General features: G+C 41.8%; 1 protein-coding gene across 6 annotated transcripts in view; it reads right to left on the bottom strand.

Annotated features, from left to right (window-relative positions):
• WDR7 (WD repeat domain 7) overlaps nucleotides 1-5507 on the bottom strand; it is a 377397-nt gene extending 371890 nt beyond the window's left edge. For 3 of the 6 annotated variants that reach the window (XM_009434059.5, XM_523934.7, XM_063795743.1), the window contains exon 1: nucleotides 5290-5420. The gene's annotated coding sequence lies outside the window, so the exon portion shown is untranslated. Of the gene's footprint in view, nucleotides 1-5068; nucleotides 5254-5289 lie in introns of those variants that run through there. The other 3 variants (XM_009434061.5, XM_054672156.2, XM_009434062.5) reach the window with 2 other exon arrangements.
• Nucleotides 5508-17607: the final 12100 nt, after the last annotated feature.

Below are 17607 nucleotides of genomic sequence, written 5' to 3'. Positions count from 1 at the left end.
ATGTTCTCAGATAAAATGTCCTAATATTATAAAGATATCAATTTTCCTCAAAATAAATCTGTAAGTCAAAGTTCTACTGGTATTGTTTTTAGAAACTCAAACTAACTCTAAAATACATAGGAAAGAATAAAAATCCATAAATAGCTGAGCCAAACTTTGAAAATGGGCAAAGATGAGAGAAAGTGCTCTACCAGATATTTAACATCACTAGCTAATTTGGGAAATGCAAATTAAGACCACACTGAGATAGCATCACACATCAGAACAGTTAAAAAAAAAAATAGTGGCCGGGCGCAGTGGCTCACATCTATAATCCTAGCACTTTGGGAGGCTGAGGCGGGCAGATTGCCTGGGCTCAGGAGTTCGAGACCAGCCTGGGCAACACGGTAAAACCCAATCTCTACTAAAATGCAAAAAATTAACTAGGTGTGGTGGCATGCGCTTGTAGTCCCAGCTACTCGGGAGGCTGAGGCAGGAGAATTGCTTGAATCTGGGAGGCGGAGGTTGCACTGAGCCAAGATTGCGCCACTGCACTCCAGCCTGGGTGACAGAGCAAGACTCCATCTCCAAAAAAAAAAAAAAAACAGTGACAGTATCAAATGCTAGTGAAGATGATGCAAAGAAATGCAATCTTGCATACATTCCTGGTAGAAATGTAAAATGGTACAACCACTCCAGAAAACACTTTGGGAGTTACTTCAAAAACTAAACACACACTTACCATACCATCCAGCAACCATGTCCCTGGGCATTTATCCCCAAAAAAATGAAAATTTAAATCCATACGCACACACACACACAAAACTGTACAAGAATGTTCACAGCAGCTTTATCTGTAACAGCCAAAAATTAAAAACAGCCCAGATATGCAGGTGAATGGTTAAACTTGGATACATACATACCATGGAATACTACTCAACAATTAAGAAGTACAAACTATTGATAAATGCAACAATTTGGATGAACCTCAAGAACTGTCTCATTCAACAATGTTGATGAATCTCAAGAACTGTCTCATTCAACAATTTGGATGAATCTCAATTTCAAAAGATTACATGCTATAGGATTCCATTTATATAGCACTCTGGTAATGACAAAATTATAGAGATAGAAACTGATTAAACTGATTAAGGGATGCTGAGGGTAAGGGAGGTGGATGAAACTAGAAAGAGGTAACATGAAGAAAATCTTTGTAGTGATAGAATAGTTCCATATCTTCTTCCTCTTTTTTTTTTTTTTTTTTTGAGACAGGATCTTACTCTGTCCCAGGCTAGAGTGCAGTGGCATAATCACAGCTCACTGCAGCTTCAACCTTCCCAGGCTTAGGTGATCCTCCCACCTCAGCCCCCCAAGTAGCTGGGACTACAGGCATGCACAACCACACCAGACTAATTTTCGTATTTTTTGCCAGAGACGGGGTTTTGACATGTTGCTGGTCTCAAACTCCTGGGCTCAAGCAATCTGCCTACCTCAGCCTCCCAAAGTGCTGGGACTACAGGCATGGTCAACCACATCAGCCTAGCTCTGTATCTTGATTGCAGAGGTAGTTGCAGGAATCCACACAGGTGATAAAATGACACAGAACTATACACAGGCATTGTACAAAATCAATTTATTGGTTTTGATATGGTACTACAGTAGTATAAATTGCAACTATTGAGGGAAGTTCCTTGGGTGAAGCTGCATAAAATGTAACCACTGGGGGAAACCAGACCTCTCTTTACTATTTGTGCAACTTCCTATGAACCTATAATTATATCAAAATAAAGTTAAAACAAAATAAATGGGAAGAGTTATTTATATAGGAGGAAAAAACATACTACTACAAAACCATAGAGTTAAAACAGTACAGTGTTAGAGCAAGAACAGACAAACCAAAGGAAAGGACTCAATATTCAGAGTATATATGAGCACTTAAGACACAGTGTGACACCATATCTATGGGAAAAGGGAAGAAAGATGCCAGGAAAACTGGCACAGTACATGGAAAATAAACTGGATCACAAACTTGTGACACATAAAAAGTTAAACTCTGCATGTATTAAAGACCAATAAGTTTAAAAGAAAACTATGAATTTAGCAGTACATAACATAGCAGAGTAACTTTGTGGCACAGCACTGGGGAAAGATTTCTTAAACAAAACCTCCAAAATACAACCATATAGCCAAAAGATTTTTTAATTTGATTATATCAAAATATAAGATTTCTGTTCAATGAAGAACATCATGAGAAAGATTACAGACAAATGACAGATTAGGAACAGATACACTTGTAATACTTAAATGATTAGTATCTATGAAATACAAGAAATGTCCACAAATCAACAAGAAAGAACTGAAACCCCAAAATAAAAATGGGTGAAGGGATGAACAGGCAATTTCACAAACAAAAAATTAAAAAAGATAAAACACACATGAAGAAATACTCAGATTCGGCAGGGCACGCTGGCTCACGCCTGTAATCCCAGCACTTTGGGAGGCTGAGGCAGGCAGATCACGAGGTCAAGAGATCGAGACCATCCTGGCCAACATAGTGAAACTCCGTCTCTTCTAAAAATACAAAAATTAGCTGGGCGTAGTGGCGCGTGCCTGTAGTTGCAGCTACTCAGGAGGCTAAGGCAGGAGAATCGCTTGAACCTGGGAGACAGAGATGGCAGTGAGCCAAGATCGCACTACTGCACTCCACCCTGGCAAGAGTGAGACTCCATCTCAGAAAAAAAAAAGAAATGCTCAGATTCATTAGTAGTGAATGAATCTGAATAAATAGTGAAATGTAATTTAAAATGAGATTTAATTTTGTATCTATTAGTCTGGAAAAATTGGAGCACTGAATAAAACCAAGCATTTGTGGGGAAACAAAGATAAAGGAAGCCTCACGAGCTTCCTGCAGGTGTACAGACTATTGCTGCTTGTTCTAAACACCATCTGGTGGTGCTTCAATAAAATATATGAAAACCAAATGATCCAGAATCACATATGGATCTATAACTCACTGAAAGTATCACAGAGGTCTAAAATGTATGCTTATCATGGTATTATCTGTAGAGGTAGGAAAATGAAAATAACACGGGTATCTACAAATAGGAGAGCAGACAGATAAACTGTAGTAGATGTACATTCTGAAATATTGTGCAGCACTTGGAAGCAAAGAACAGCAACGCAATAGATCTTCAAAACATAATAGTGAGACAAAAAAACTGCACGACATCATCTCTATAAATTAAAAATGTGGGCACCCAGAACAATATACATTTAATAACACATACAAACAGAAGAATACACATCATACAGAATGGTTGCATATGGGTTGATGAGCAAGAGAAAACAGCGGGAATTAGAAACAAAAAACAATGAATGAGACTGGATGTGGTGGCTTACACCTGTAATCCCAGCACTTTGGGAGGCCAAGGCTGGTGGATCACCTGAGGTCAGGAGTTCGAGACCAGCCTGACCAACATGGTGAAACCCCATGTGTACTAAAAATACAAAAATTAGCCAGGCGTGGTGGCACAGTCTGTAATCCCAAGCTAGTCAGGAGGCTGAGGCAGGAGAATCGCTTGAGCCCGGGATGGGGAGGTTGCAGTGAGCTGAGATCACGCCACTGCACTCCAGCCTGGGCAATAAGAGCGAAACTCCATCTTAAAAAAAAAAAAAAAAGAACGAAAAATGCAGGCAGGGGAGATGCCTTGAACAGCCCATTGAATTGAGTAAGATTAACTCCATCCTCTGCACCTGAGGTCCAAAACGAACTTTAAGGACTCATACATCTAATAAACATCACACCACTAAAGCTAAATGTCATCCTACCCCTCTCACGAAGAAAACACAAAACAAGCTCACTACTTTGAAGATTTTCGATGCTAAGTGTGTTACATGGAGAAACCACCCAACTTCCTTTAACTTCAAAACGGAACATATATCAAAGATAAAAGGAAACTGTAAGATACAAGGGTCACTACCCCTAAAATTTAAGTTAAATTCTTACAGGGATATTCAAACCAAGCCAAGTCCAGTCCCTTTGATTCACCCAGTCACCGAGATCTTTTAAAATTTAGTTACAGGTGGCAATAAGAAAAAATAAAGGGCATACTCTCATTTTTCTCTTACAGTGCTTCTCTGAAACACTCTTAAAATAAGGATTGGCAGTAAAATAAATGAATTTTCTACCATAATCCCTAATTGACATTAATAATAAAGCATTAATTATATTTATAGTGGTTCGTTTTCCCAATTTATAATAACTAATATGTATTGTTCTGGATGGAACTAGACAGTTTTTTATTCTTTGTAATAATGAGGGCATTTCAACAAATTATGTTCACTTTTAAGCTGACCTTCATACAGCCACGAGTTTGTTTATAAAGCAAGAAGCAGAGTCAAACTAAAATTTTTGTTTAACAAAATGTCAAAAACTCAGTTAATTTCTTTCATACAACAGGCAATTCCTGCAACCTTGCCCATAAAATCCTAAGACATAAACACCTGAAAGAGTCAGTTTGCCTTTTTTTGTCTCATGGCAAATATTACAGTGAGAGGAAGCTATAGCTGCCACTGACCGAACCCTAAATTCAGCAGCATCAACAATATCAATGCAGCCTGTCATGCGACGGTAGGTTCCCTAGTTTCAGACTATCTAACCCAGCAAATTCTGCCTCAAAAAGTGACATACTAAGTGGGTCAAAAACATAAAACGGCAATTTTTGAATCAAAGTTAGGGTAGTGCTGACTTCAAACATAGCTTCAGAACGCTGGGACCCATCACTAAGTGAATGGGAGTGACTGGTATCCGCTCAGACAAGTACTAGGGCAAAGGGATAAGAACTGGCAGGTGGCATCTCAAAAATGAAATTCTAACAGTGGTGTCAGTACCTTGGGCATGGGCAAAAATAGTACCAACAGGAAAGGAAAGACTATATGAACCCCAAAAGCAAGCACATCGCCCAAAATTGCTGTCAATAACCACCAACGATCATCACCAATCACCTGATCCCGTTTAGATTGCACCTGGGAGCCAGGCAGTCCCACCTCAAGACCAAAGCAACTGTAACAAGTAGCAAATATCACTCACCAGGAAAGGGAGCCACAAAGACACCCGGCTGGCCCCCACGCTCTTGGTAACGGCGCCTACTTTTGGGCCCGACCTGCAGGCTTGCAGCCGCAGCGATCTGACAGCTAGCACTGCCCCCGGCTAGAGCGGGCTTGTGACCTTTGACCCCGACCCCTGACCTCCACGGTGCAGGCACATCCCGCCCTGTGGTTTCCCATGGAGAAGCTTGAAAGCCCCCTTACCTGTCACAGCTTCATCTCATGCCGCGATGTAGCCTATCAGACCGCCGGTGGGCGCCCCAGCCAAGGAGGACAAGGATAGGGCGGAACTACGGAGGATGCGGGGTGCGTAGATCCTGCTGGGATAATCCGTGGGGCGGCAAGCGCTATACAGCCGCCGTCTCCCCAGTGATACTGCAAGGTGCCGGTGCCGCCGCCGCCGCCACTGCAGTAAATCAGCTGACACCAGCCCCAACTGCCGTGACTTTCGCTGCAACTGTCGCAAAAATGAGGGGGCGGGAAAGACTCACCATTTCCCTACATGCAAGGCCTAAGTCGGCGCCGAGAGAGCCAGCCGCGTTACCATGGAGACCGAAGGTGGTGAAAACGCCAGCTGTGGGCAAGGAGTGCACGGCCGCCATCTTGGTTGTGGGAAGTCTCGTCTAGGCTGTCCTCTCTCCAGTTGGGAGGACCAAGATGGAGCGAAGGATGAAGTAGCAAGTGTACGTCTTTCTTGGGAGCAGGATGTTGCGCAAGTTTACACTTCTGACCCCATCACACTGCTTCCCACTGAGATGCAAGAGGTAGGGAATTCCCTAAACACTGGAAAGTATGTTGGATGCTGGAAAGCTAAAAAGAATGACAAATGTCCCCCAAGACAGATAAGCTATAGTATAGTGCAGGATGAGAAATGCCAAATAAGGAGCAAGGAAGAAAAGAGATGAATTATTTCTAGGTTGGGGTAAGGAAGGATAATCACATTAGGTCATATGGAAGTCTAGAAAAATTGGTCAGATTTGGAATAAGAATTGGGAAAGGAAAACAACTTTGTCACCAGCATTGAAATGTAAAACATGAATATATGCAATAAATAGAAAGTTAAATTTGGAAGAAATACAAGGGACGTGAAGTAGGTGAAATGGGAAAATGTGGTATCAGGGCTTAGCTGTTTCTGCTCCGTGAGCGGCTCCTTTAACAGGCAGTCTATGCCCTGGAGCTCTCTTGTGGGTTGATAGAGACTTCATCACATTCGGCCTAGACCAGGTAATAAAAAAGTAACATGGAAAAATAGAATAATGTCAGATAGCAAGAGGCTTTTAGTGGCCATATAAGCTTTTTGGTCTTTATTCCAAAGACAATGAAAAGTAATTGAAGACTTTTGACTAATAAATAGTGTAGCACTTTTCCTAACCACATGGTATTCAGGTTTTTAAAATTGCTTTACAACAAATTATCACAGTCTTAGTGTCTTAGTGGCTTAAAGCAACACATATGTATTGCCTCACATTCCATGGGCAAGGAGGTCAGGAACAGGTTAGCTGAGTCCTGTGCTCATACTCTCACAAGGCTACAAGTGGATGTCAGCCAAACTGCAATTCTCATCTGGAGGCTCAACTAGGGAAGAATCTGATTCCAAACTCCTGTCAGCTCATTCAGTTCCTTGTGGCTGTCTGACTAAGGGCCCTGGCTTCTTACTGGCTCTGAACTGGAAGTGGCCATCAGGTCCTAGCAGCCACCCACAGTTCCTTACCACATGGGCCTTACTAAAGGCTCTCTCGCAACATGGCAGCATACTCCTTCAAAGCCAGCAAGGAGAATCTCTCTACTGAGCACAAGAAAGGAGTCACATAGATATAGATACAGCCATGGATATGGACATGGACATAGATATGGAAATGGATGTAGATGATAACCTAAATTAGGGAGTGACAGCCATCACCTTTGCCATATATTATTGGTTAAAGTAAGTCACGGGTTTTATCTGTACTCAAGGAGAAAGGATTATACAAGAGTGTGACTTATCGGGGTCACTTAAGATGGGCCAGCCACAAATATTAATTTGGCAGCAATGTGCCATGTAAATCAGGTGGGAAATACAGGGAGGCAAGGAGACAAGTGAGATGTCGTCATTGTTGTTGTAACCAAAAATGTATGCTTATCACTGCAAAAGAATCATAAATGAGACCCACAGGATAAAATCAGGAATTTCACCATTTTAGAGGCATATATATATATATTTTTTGAGATGGAGTCTTGCCCTGTCACCCAGGCTGGAGTACAATGGCACCATCTCAGCTCACTGCAACATCCACCTCCTGGGTTCACGCAATCCTCCTTCCTCGGCCTCCCGAGTAGCTGGGATTGCAGGTGCACACCATCACACCTGGCTAATTTTTTTTATTTTTAGTAGAGATGGGGTTTCACTCTATTGGCCAGACTGGTCCCGAACTCCTGGCCTCAAGATTGGCCTGTCTCGGCCTCCCAAAGTGTTGGGATTACAGGCGTGAGCCACCACACCCGGCTTTAGAGGCATTTTTAAAACTTAAGTACTACTCTGTCCTTAAAATTTAGTAGCAGGCTGGGCACAGTGGCTCACGCCTGTAATCCCAGCACTTTAGGAGGCCGAGGCAGGCAGATCGCAAGGTTGGGGGTTTGAGAATTTAGTAGCAAATTACCCTACAGCACACCAGTACCTTCTGGACTTCTTAAGCTCCAGGTTAGCTCTGCAAAAGGCAAGGAGGCTTGTTCTTCCATTTTACAAATTTCAAAAGAGGGAGATAGCCCAGTGGCCTAACAGTGACTTTATTGCTACTGTTATTTTCGGATCACTTCATGCATGCTGTTATTTTTTTCTCATCGAGGTTTTCAGTTGTAGTTTGGTATTCCCCATGGTGCCTAGTACTCAGCTAATACTCCCCTTTCCTTCCTGGACCCTCTCCCAGAAAAGTCCTATCATGGTCGATGGCTTTATTTTAATACCAAATGGCAAAGAGGCTTAATAAGGGTTTTTTGCATGATTTTTGTGTAATTAAAACTGTTTTGTGAAATTAAGAGATTCCTTTTGCACTTTCTCACATGACATAAAAGTCAAGTGTTGATACTTCTCTTTTTTTCCTGTCTCATGACTTCCATGATTCAAACCATTTCTTTCCAAGTAACAAAATGTCTTTTTCTAGAAACATCTCTAGTTACTCCATACTCAGGCCTTTTAGGAAGGAGTGAAGGTGATAAGGTTTAGGGTGTTAAACCTCCTCACAAATGAGGGTTTCACAGTCCCCCTCACCAAACCAGCAAGACTAGCAAGGGAAAATTAGAATAGATAATGAAGGAGGAGCTGATGAGTACTAGTGATAGCCCTGGTCACCAACTGCAGCAACAGGGCTGTAGATCGTCTACTAACCTCCCTCTTCTAGGTTTCCCATAAGGAAGAGAGGGTGACCAGAAACCTGGAGGAGTTGCTCCCCAAACCTGTGTAGAGAAGGGAACTCATTTTTGTGTAAATAGTGGACTGTGGGAGACACATGAAGCACCACCCAGATTCCCCTTCAAGAAAGAACCACTTCCTAGCTGCAAGGAGAGTGGTTTGCTCACACTCTTGCTGTTAGCTTCTTCAGGGTCACCTACCTGGGCTTTCCAGCTGAGATCACACTAATCTTGGGGCAGCCTCTGATGAATGACTGAGCAGAGTGAGGAAAGTCCAGGGCACACTCTTCTTGGGGAGGCCCCTGTTCTAGGGGGTGGTATCAAGGCATAGGAATTTCTGCTCCCATGGGGGACTCTTTTAACAGGCAATCTTTGTACTAGAGCTTCCTCTTGGGTTAGTAGAGACTTTGTCAGATCTGCTTTTTCCCTTCCTCGGCCCAATCCTGCTTCCTCCCTTTTCCTCTCACAGATGTGAGAGAAATAAACCTTTTGGACTCCTCACTCCATCTCAGCATCAGCTTCCCAGAGAACCCAGCCTGCACCATGACACCATTTTTAACAATTGACAATCAGGAGCTGTCATTGTACTTTTGCAACTTTTCCCTCGGTTTTTTTTTTTCCGTATAAAAAGTTGGAAAAAAAGAAACAAAGATTAAACTGATTTTTACTGATTTTTAATAAAAGAGAGACATCAGACTTATCAACCCATGCAATGCATGTGTCTTATTTTGATATTGATTCAAGTAAGCTATAAAATAAATTAGGAGAAAAATGGGAAATTTTAACCGAGTGGATATTTAATGATATTAAAGAAGCCTTGTTAACATATTAGAATGTAATAATGATATTTCGGTTATGTCTTTAGAGGATTCCTCATCTTCCAGATGTGCAGGCTGAAATATTTATGGATGAAATTGTCAGATGCCTAGCATTTGCTCCATGATAATCTGAGGTAAGGAAGACAGTGGCAATAGCTACCTTAACTTTACTTCCATCTTCATGAAATAGTACATTCTTTTACTTCTAATTCTAATTCATCAAGGTGAAAAACATCACTTATTCACCATCCAGTGGTTTTAGGCACTATGCTGAGCTACACATACAGAAAATGCAGAGACTTGGTTCTTGTGGTCAAGTTACTCAGTCTGGCAGGGAGGCAGGGAGACAGGCAGACCCACTACTGTGAGGAGTGATGTACCTGGTGCTTTCCACCAGTTGCCGTGGGGCTGATCCTCCTACTGACCTTGTAATACTAATGTTCTGAATTTTGATGGGAAATATTGTTTTTAACATTGTGTGAAAAGCCACTTCCTTATTGTACAGAAACCACTAACATACATTTGACTTTTATTGGATTTCTTCAGTATCTGGCCCTCAGATGTACTCAGATATTCAGATATCTGCTACTTAAGAATGGACTGAATGATGAGCGTGTGTATGTGTTACGTGTGTGTTTGCTCAAGGGCATGCCTGAGAGAGGGCTTTGAATAAAGTGAAGCTTCTGTTAAGAGTTTTATCAGCTGGACATAGTGGCTCATCCCTGTAATCCCAGCATTTTTGGAGGCCGAGGCGGGTGGATCACTTGAGGTCAGGAGTTTGAGACCAGCCTGACCAATATGGTGAAACCCCATTCCTACTAAAAATGTAAAAATTAGCCAGGTGTGGTGACATGCACCTATAATCCCAAGTACTTGAGAAGCTGAGGTAGGATTGTCGCTTGAACCCAGGAGCCAGTGGTTGCAGTGAGTCAAGATCACGCCACTGCACTCCAGCCTGAACAACAGCATGAGCCTGTCTCAGAAAAAAAAAAAAAAAAGAATTTTATCATTTCCTTCCTTGTTTGTCTTTCCTAGCTACACAATATCTACAATACCACAAGCAAAAAGAACTCTTTTATAGCTAGTGATTAAATGAAAACACAGATTGTAAGTTTTGTGTAGTTTCTCAGTTCCAAAGAGTTAACTCTAATAATGCTAGAGACTAAATGTTCATTTCCCCAATATTCATATATTGAAACCCCAGTGTGATGGATTTGGAGATGGGGACCTTTGGGAGGTAACTAGGTCATGAGAGTAGAGCCCTTATGAAAGAAGAGACAAGACAGAATACTTGTTCTCCTGCCTGCCGTCTTCCTCTCCACTCTTTCTCTCTCTCACCCACTTCTTCCCCACTGTATGAGGATACATCAAAAAGACAGCCCTCTTAAACTGGCAAGAGAACCCTCATTAGACACTGGATTTGGGCCAGCACCTTGATCTTGGATTTCTCAGCCCCCAGAACTGTGAGAAATAAATGTTTGTTTAAGCCACCAACTCCATGGTACTCTGTTAGAGTAGCCTGAACCAAGACAAAACCCTTAACATACTCTTTTAAAAAATTAAAATAAAATTTAAAATGCAGTTTTTATTACAGAGGCTGAGGTGTTAGAAATATTTTTCTAAATATCTGGGCTTCTTAATAGAAACTCTAAGCAGTTTAATGACATCAGATATAAATTTAAGAATAAAAAACTATTTTACATATTTGGCAAACACCCGAACTGACTCTGAGAATTGCCAGTGAGTTTCTTTAGTATGCTGCAGGAGATTGCAGCATGTATGTGACAGTATAGAACACTCTACAGCTTCCAAGGAAACCCTCTCCTCCAAGGCATAGCCTAGTGTCCAAAACTAAAGAATATAATATTAGCGCGATAAATGGTACATCTGGAGACTTGATGGCATCTAAAGAGACACTTGCTATCAAAGGGGAAATGAGATCCTTTTGACTAAAAATATATTGCGCCACCTAGGGACACCTGGGAAAATAATGTATTCAATTTTCAAATTCAAAGCATACAACTAGAAAGTGTTTGGAAATTATGAAGCAGGATTTCCTTTTTATTTAATATTTATATTACATAAATATCGCACAAATTACACCAGGCTAGAGTGCAGTGGCTCAGTCCTAGCTCACTGCAGCCTTAAACTCCTGGGCTCAAGTGATCCTTCCACTTTAGCCACCCCAAGTATCTGGAACTACAGGTGTATAACATCATGCCTAGCTTGAATTCTTAGATATGACAGCAAAAGCACAGATAACAAAAGGAAAAAATAGGTAAATTGAATTTCATTGAAATTTAAAACACTTGTGCATCAAATGACACCATAAAGAAAGTGAAAAGACAACCCGTAGAATGGAATATCTGAAAGTAATTTACTCTATAAGGGATTGATACCCAGAATATATAAAGAACTCCTACAACCCAACAGCAAAAACAACCTGATTCAAAAAATGGGCAAAGGACTTCAACAGACACTTCTCCAAAGAAAATAAAGAAATAAGCATTATGCACATGAAAAGATGTTTAACATCTTAAGTCATTAGGGAAATGTGAGATATCACCTCACCCACAAAGATGACTATTATTAAAAAATTTAAAATTAGCAATTGTTGCTAGGACGTGGAGAAACTGGAACCCTCATACATTCCTAGTAAGAATGTAGAATGGTGCAGGCACTGTGGAAGACAGTTTGGCCGTTTCTCAAATGGTTAAACAGAATCACCATATGATCCAGCAATTCCACTCCTAGGTATATACCGAAAAGAACTGAAAAGCAGGGACTTGAAGAGATCCTTGTACACCAATGTTCACAGCAGCATTGTTAACAACAGCTAAAAGGTGGCAACAATCTCAGTGTCCATCAACAAATGAATAAGTAAATAAAATGTGATATGCCCATATAATGGAATATTATTGAGCCTTAAAAAGGAATGAAATAAATTTTGATATATGCTATAATACAGAAGAAATTTGAAAACATAGCGCTAAGTTAAATAAGCCAGGCCAGATGCGGTGGCCCACACCTGTAATCCCAGCACTTTGGGAGTCTGAGGCAGGCAGATCACTTGAGGTCAGGAGTTTGAGACCAGCCTGGTCAACATGGTGAAACTCTGCCTCTACTAAAAATACAAAAATTAGCCAGGCATGGTGGCGCATGCCTGTAATCCCTTCATGAGAAGGTTCTGGAAATGGATAGCAGTGAGTGCACTTAATGCTACTGACTTGTGCACTTTAAAACTGGTTAAAATGGGCCAGGTGTGGTGACTTACATCTGTAATCCCAGCACTTTGCAGGGCTGAGGCAGGAGAATTATTTGAGCTCGAGGAGCTCAAGACCAGCAACAAAGTGAGATCTCGTCTCCACAAAAAAATAAAAAATTTGCTCAGCATGGTGGGATGCAACTGTCAGCCCAACTACATGAGAGGCTGAGGCAAGTGGACCAGTTGAGCTCAGGAGGTCAAAGCTGCAGTAAGCCATGATCATGCCACTGCACTCCAGCCTGGGTGATAAAGTGAAGCCCTGTCTCAAAAAACAAAAAGTTAAAATGCTAAATTTTATGTAAGTATATTTACTCAATATATATGTATATACATATATATGAGGAAATCCTGCTTCATAATTTCCAAACTCTGTCTAGTTGTATGCTTTGAATTTGAAAATTGAACACATCATTCAATCATATATACACATAGTGAGTATATATACACACATATATATACACACACATACATATACACACATATATACATATATACATACACATATATCCATATATATATATACACATACACATATATATATATATGAAACAACTATGGGTTGATCACATGTCTGTGCCTTCCATTTTAGCCCATACCCCTGGACATGGAGCTATCACAAAAGTGTATACTCCAAAGGACAGGAACATGTAATAATCATGTTTAACTTCTGAGGCTATGGCACAGTGCCTGCCATACTGGAGGTCCTGAAGAATTTGTTGTGGTTGTCAGTGAGCTGATTCAATCTTAATTCACTGAACTGTGCAGGTTGTTCAGATAAAAACCAATGACTCCCTTGCTACATTCAAAGGCATTTCACAGCCTTCATCCTTTTGGTCTTTGACACTTTACTTTTGTGATAGTCCTCCTGATTCTCTGCTTCTCTTAACTTTTCTCATTTTACTCCCTATTTGTATTTGTCTTTAAATTTCTGTTGTAACTCTTTGCTTTTCTGTATACTTCCTTATGATCTACTTTAGTGGTATCATCTATGACCGCTATGCTGCAAACTCTCATATATTTATCTCTAGCCTGTATGTTAATCCTCTAACCTCCAATTTCCCTGGTGTTAAACAATTCTTAAATTTTTATATCAGGCATAGTCACAAAAGGAAAAAGCACATTCAAAATGGGTAATTGAGGATAATTTGGTAAGGGGGGTATTAACAAACATGTAGATAGAGTTTAGGAAAATCAAAAAAGCAATGGTGGGCCGGGCATAGTGGCTCACGCCTGTGATCCCAGCATTTTGGGAAGCCACGGCGGGCTGATCATTTCAGGTCAGGAGTTGGAGACCAGGCTGGCCAATATGGTAAAACCCCGTCTCTACTAAAAATACAAAAATTAGCCTAGTGTGGTGGCAGTCGCCTGTAATCCCAGCTAGTCAAGAGGCTGAGGCAGGAGAACTGCTTGATCCCGGGAGGCAGAGGTTGCAGTGGGCCAAGATCGCACCACTGCACTCCAGCCTGGGTGACAGAAGGAGAGAGACTCTGTCCCCACCCGCCCAAAAAAAAGCAATGGTGTTGCTAAAGAGAAAATAAAGACAATGACAGCAAGGATTGAGCAGTGAGTAGAAAAGTTTAACTGTAAAGTAGGGGACTAGATTCATCACACAACTATGCTCTGGGTGGGAAGGGTGGTTCTTTTTAAACCAAAGGATCCTTATTGGTATTAGGAGAGTGAAGTTTCTGGATGTTGCCCATTAGCTGGTGGTATCTGGGCTTACCAGTTAGGCTAGTGCTAGGTGGCTGGAGATAGTTCATGCTATAAGCGTGGGAAGTCCATTTAGGAATTATGGCTTCCAGGTACCTCTGTTTCCTATGGGTGCCTGCCTTGGGATTACAGTGGCAAGTGTTTCTGCTCTTTATGTGAACTATCCAATTCAGTACTGTCTTGTCTAGTCAGGTCTAGGTAGCATCAACAGGCTGTCATGCCCAGTGTCTGGTTCCAGCCCATGCTGAGGTCTGAAGGGAGTGGGTTGATGGGTGGCAGGTAGCTGAAAGAACACTTGGGAGGCCATAGGCCGGTGAAAGATGGTTTTACTCAGCAGCTCTCTTACACTGTGTGTCTTTGTCTCGGCTGCCTGCTCCGGCTCTGCCACTCCCACGCCTGCAGCTGCATTCCCTGGTCTGCAAGGCCAGCTCTCCCTTACAGGGTCAGCAGCTTAATTCTCTCTGGGCATGAGTCGAGCCATGCCGTGCTGTATGTACAGTGTCAGCAGGGCAGTTATACCTTTTACAAACAATAGTGCCTCCAAACCAGGTGATGAGCCTTCCCATGTTATAGCTACATAGCGGTGATTATATAACAAGTGGAGTTATGTGTCTGTGCTCCAAACTCAATGAGTCACACAGGATGTTTACCTTGGCCTATTCTTGACCAAATCACATCCATTTTCCTTACACTAGGTGACTGACCCAGAGTTTCTCTGTTGGTATCCTGGTGCTGCCAACACCCAGGAGTGATTTCTACTTCTATGTCTAAAGAGACAATAGAAGACAGTGTTTGCAGGAACTCAAAGAGGATAATGGTATGACAAGAGCTGTGGCCTTTGGTGGAGACACAGACAACCTGTGGCAACACAGCAGGAAGGGAGCTAAGGGAATTACTAACTGGATCTCATTTTCTTCTACCCTCCAATCTCTTCAAGAAGCTCGAACAGAGGATCCTATTGATGCAGTCCATGTAGGCAGGTTCCTAGGGCTGAGAGCAGAGTGAAGAAAGGTAGAGAGTAGATCTGGAGGGACACATAGTGTCTCTATCAGAGCTAACTTTTACAATGCCTCTTTTCATCTTGCTTCTCAAGAATCTATAATCTATCTTGCTTTCATAAGCCCTGTTCCTCCCTTCATATATACTATAGCTGCTGTAGTGGAGACCACTTCTACTTGCTTCTTAGGCAAAACTGGAAGGACAGTTGAGAATAATAATAATCCATCTGTTCTGGATAAATTGTGCTCCCTCACCCCACCCAAATTCATAGGTTGAAGCCCCAACCCCCAATATGACACTAAGTGGAGATAGGACCTTTAAGGAGGTAATTAAAGTTAAGTGACGTCATCAGAGTGGATCCTTAATCTAATAGGACTGGTGTCCTTGTAAGGAAGAGAAACAGACTAGTACTGTATGTGCATGTGTGTGTGTGTGCACAGAGAAAAGGCTATGTGAAGACACAGTGAGAAGGCCGCCATTTAAAAGTGAAGAAGAGAGGCCTTAGGAGAAACCAATACTAGCAGCACTTGGATCTTGGACTCCAAGTCTCCAGAACTGTGAGAAATACATTTCTTCTGTTTAAGTCACTCAGTCTTTGGTATTGTTATAGCCAAAGACTGAGTTGTTATAGCAACCCTAGCTGACTAGCTGAATAGACACCACTGTTTATAAACATTTTTATCAAGTATCTTATGATTTGGTTCTTTATAAACATCATCCAATATAACCTTTTACCATCACAATCCTAGAAGGCAGGTGTTATCAATCCAAGGCTCACAGACAAGGAAGCTGAGGTTCTGAGAGGTTAGTAGTTTGTGCATGGCCATAAAATTTAAGTAGCAAGGCCAGTCATGGTGGCTCATACCTGTAATCCAAGCACTTTGGGAGGTCGAGGCGGGCGGGTCACCTTAGGTCAGGAGTTTGAGACCAGCCTGGCTAACATGGTGAAACCCCGTCTCTACTAAAAATACAAAAAAGTAGCCAGGCGTGCTGGTGTGTGCCTGTATTCTCAGCTACCCAGGGCGGGCTGAGACAGGAGAATCGCTTGAACCCAGGAGGCGGAGGTTGTGGTGGGCCGAGATTGTGCCACTGCACTCCAGCCTGAACGACAGAGTGAGACTCCGTCTCAAAAAAAAAAAGCAAATATTTATTATGGGGACTTCTGTCTATTAAAACCATTACAATGTGCTGATATCACATGAAAAAGGAATGTAATTACTGTGCCTCTGGTGTGGCTGGGTTCAGTTAAGAATTAATTATTTTAACATGTTTCTGCAACACCTTTAGCTTTCTCTTTTCACATGTCCTGGGCTTCAACTATCACCCAATCTGATGACTCTCAAATCTGTAACGTCGTCCTAGTCCTTTTTCTTTAGTTCCAGGCTCATCCCTCTCACGATCTACTATATCTCTCACTTGGATGTCCTACAGGCATTTTAACTCATTTTTAAAAAGCTACACAATTGAAATGTTTGAGTTATTTTAAATTCCTCTGTCATCTCACTAAATTGGACCAATAATTGTTTCTCAAACATGTTCTTTCCTCTTCATTTCCACTGCAGATGCTTTCCTAATTTAGTTCCTGGATCACCACAGTATCCTCCTAAATGGATCTCACTGCCTTCCATCCTCCTTGATGCTACCTGAGGGCTTTTCTGAAGACACTTTTTCCTTTTCCTTTTTTTTTTTTTTTTTGAGACAGGGTCTGGCTCTGTTGCCCAGGCTGGAGTGCAGTGGCGCAATCATGGCTCCCTGCAGCCTTGACCTCCCCAGCTCAAGGAATCCTCCCACCTCGGCCTCCCGAGTAGCTGGGACCACATGTGCGCACCATGACGCCCGGCTACTTTTTTGTATTTTTGGTAGAGACGGGAGTTTCACCACACTTGTAATTGCAAAATTGCCCTGAAATGATTTTTCCATTCTCTTCCCGACAAAATCCAAATTCCTTAGCTAGTCATTATCTGACCTTGGCCTTCCCTCCAATTTCATTTCCCCAGCTAAATCCAAAGACAGATAATTTGCCACCTAGCCTAATATTTAAAAGAGTACACTGGCGTTAGCCTGCCTTGACTTGAAATGAAATCACAGAACCTACTTCACAGGGATTAAATGAACTAGTACACATATAAAGAACTTATGTCTTGCCTGGTACATCATATGGTAAATATTAGCTATTCTTCTTATCCACCCTCTCAACTCATGCATTTGCACCTGGTGGTCCCCTTGCCTGGAATATTACCTCTCACCATCCATCTAACCCCTGCTTCTCTTTCAAGATTCAATCCAGGAGTCAGATTCCTAGCAAGTTTACCCTGCCCCACCCTTCCATCTCGTTAGTCTCCACCG

The sequence above is a fragment of the Pan troglodytes genome, chromosome 17, assembly GCF_028858775.2.
Source record: "Pan troglodytes isolate AG18354 chromosome 17, NHGRI_mPanTro3-v2.0_pri, whole genome shotgun sequence".
NCBI lineage: Eukaryota > Metazoa > Chordata > Mammalia > Primates > Hominidae > Pan > Pan troglodytes.
Note: the sequence above shows the minus strand (reverse complement) of the source record. Positions and strands in the feature narration are given on the sequence as shown.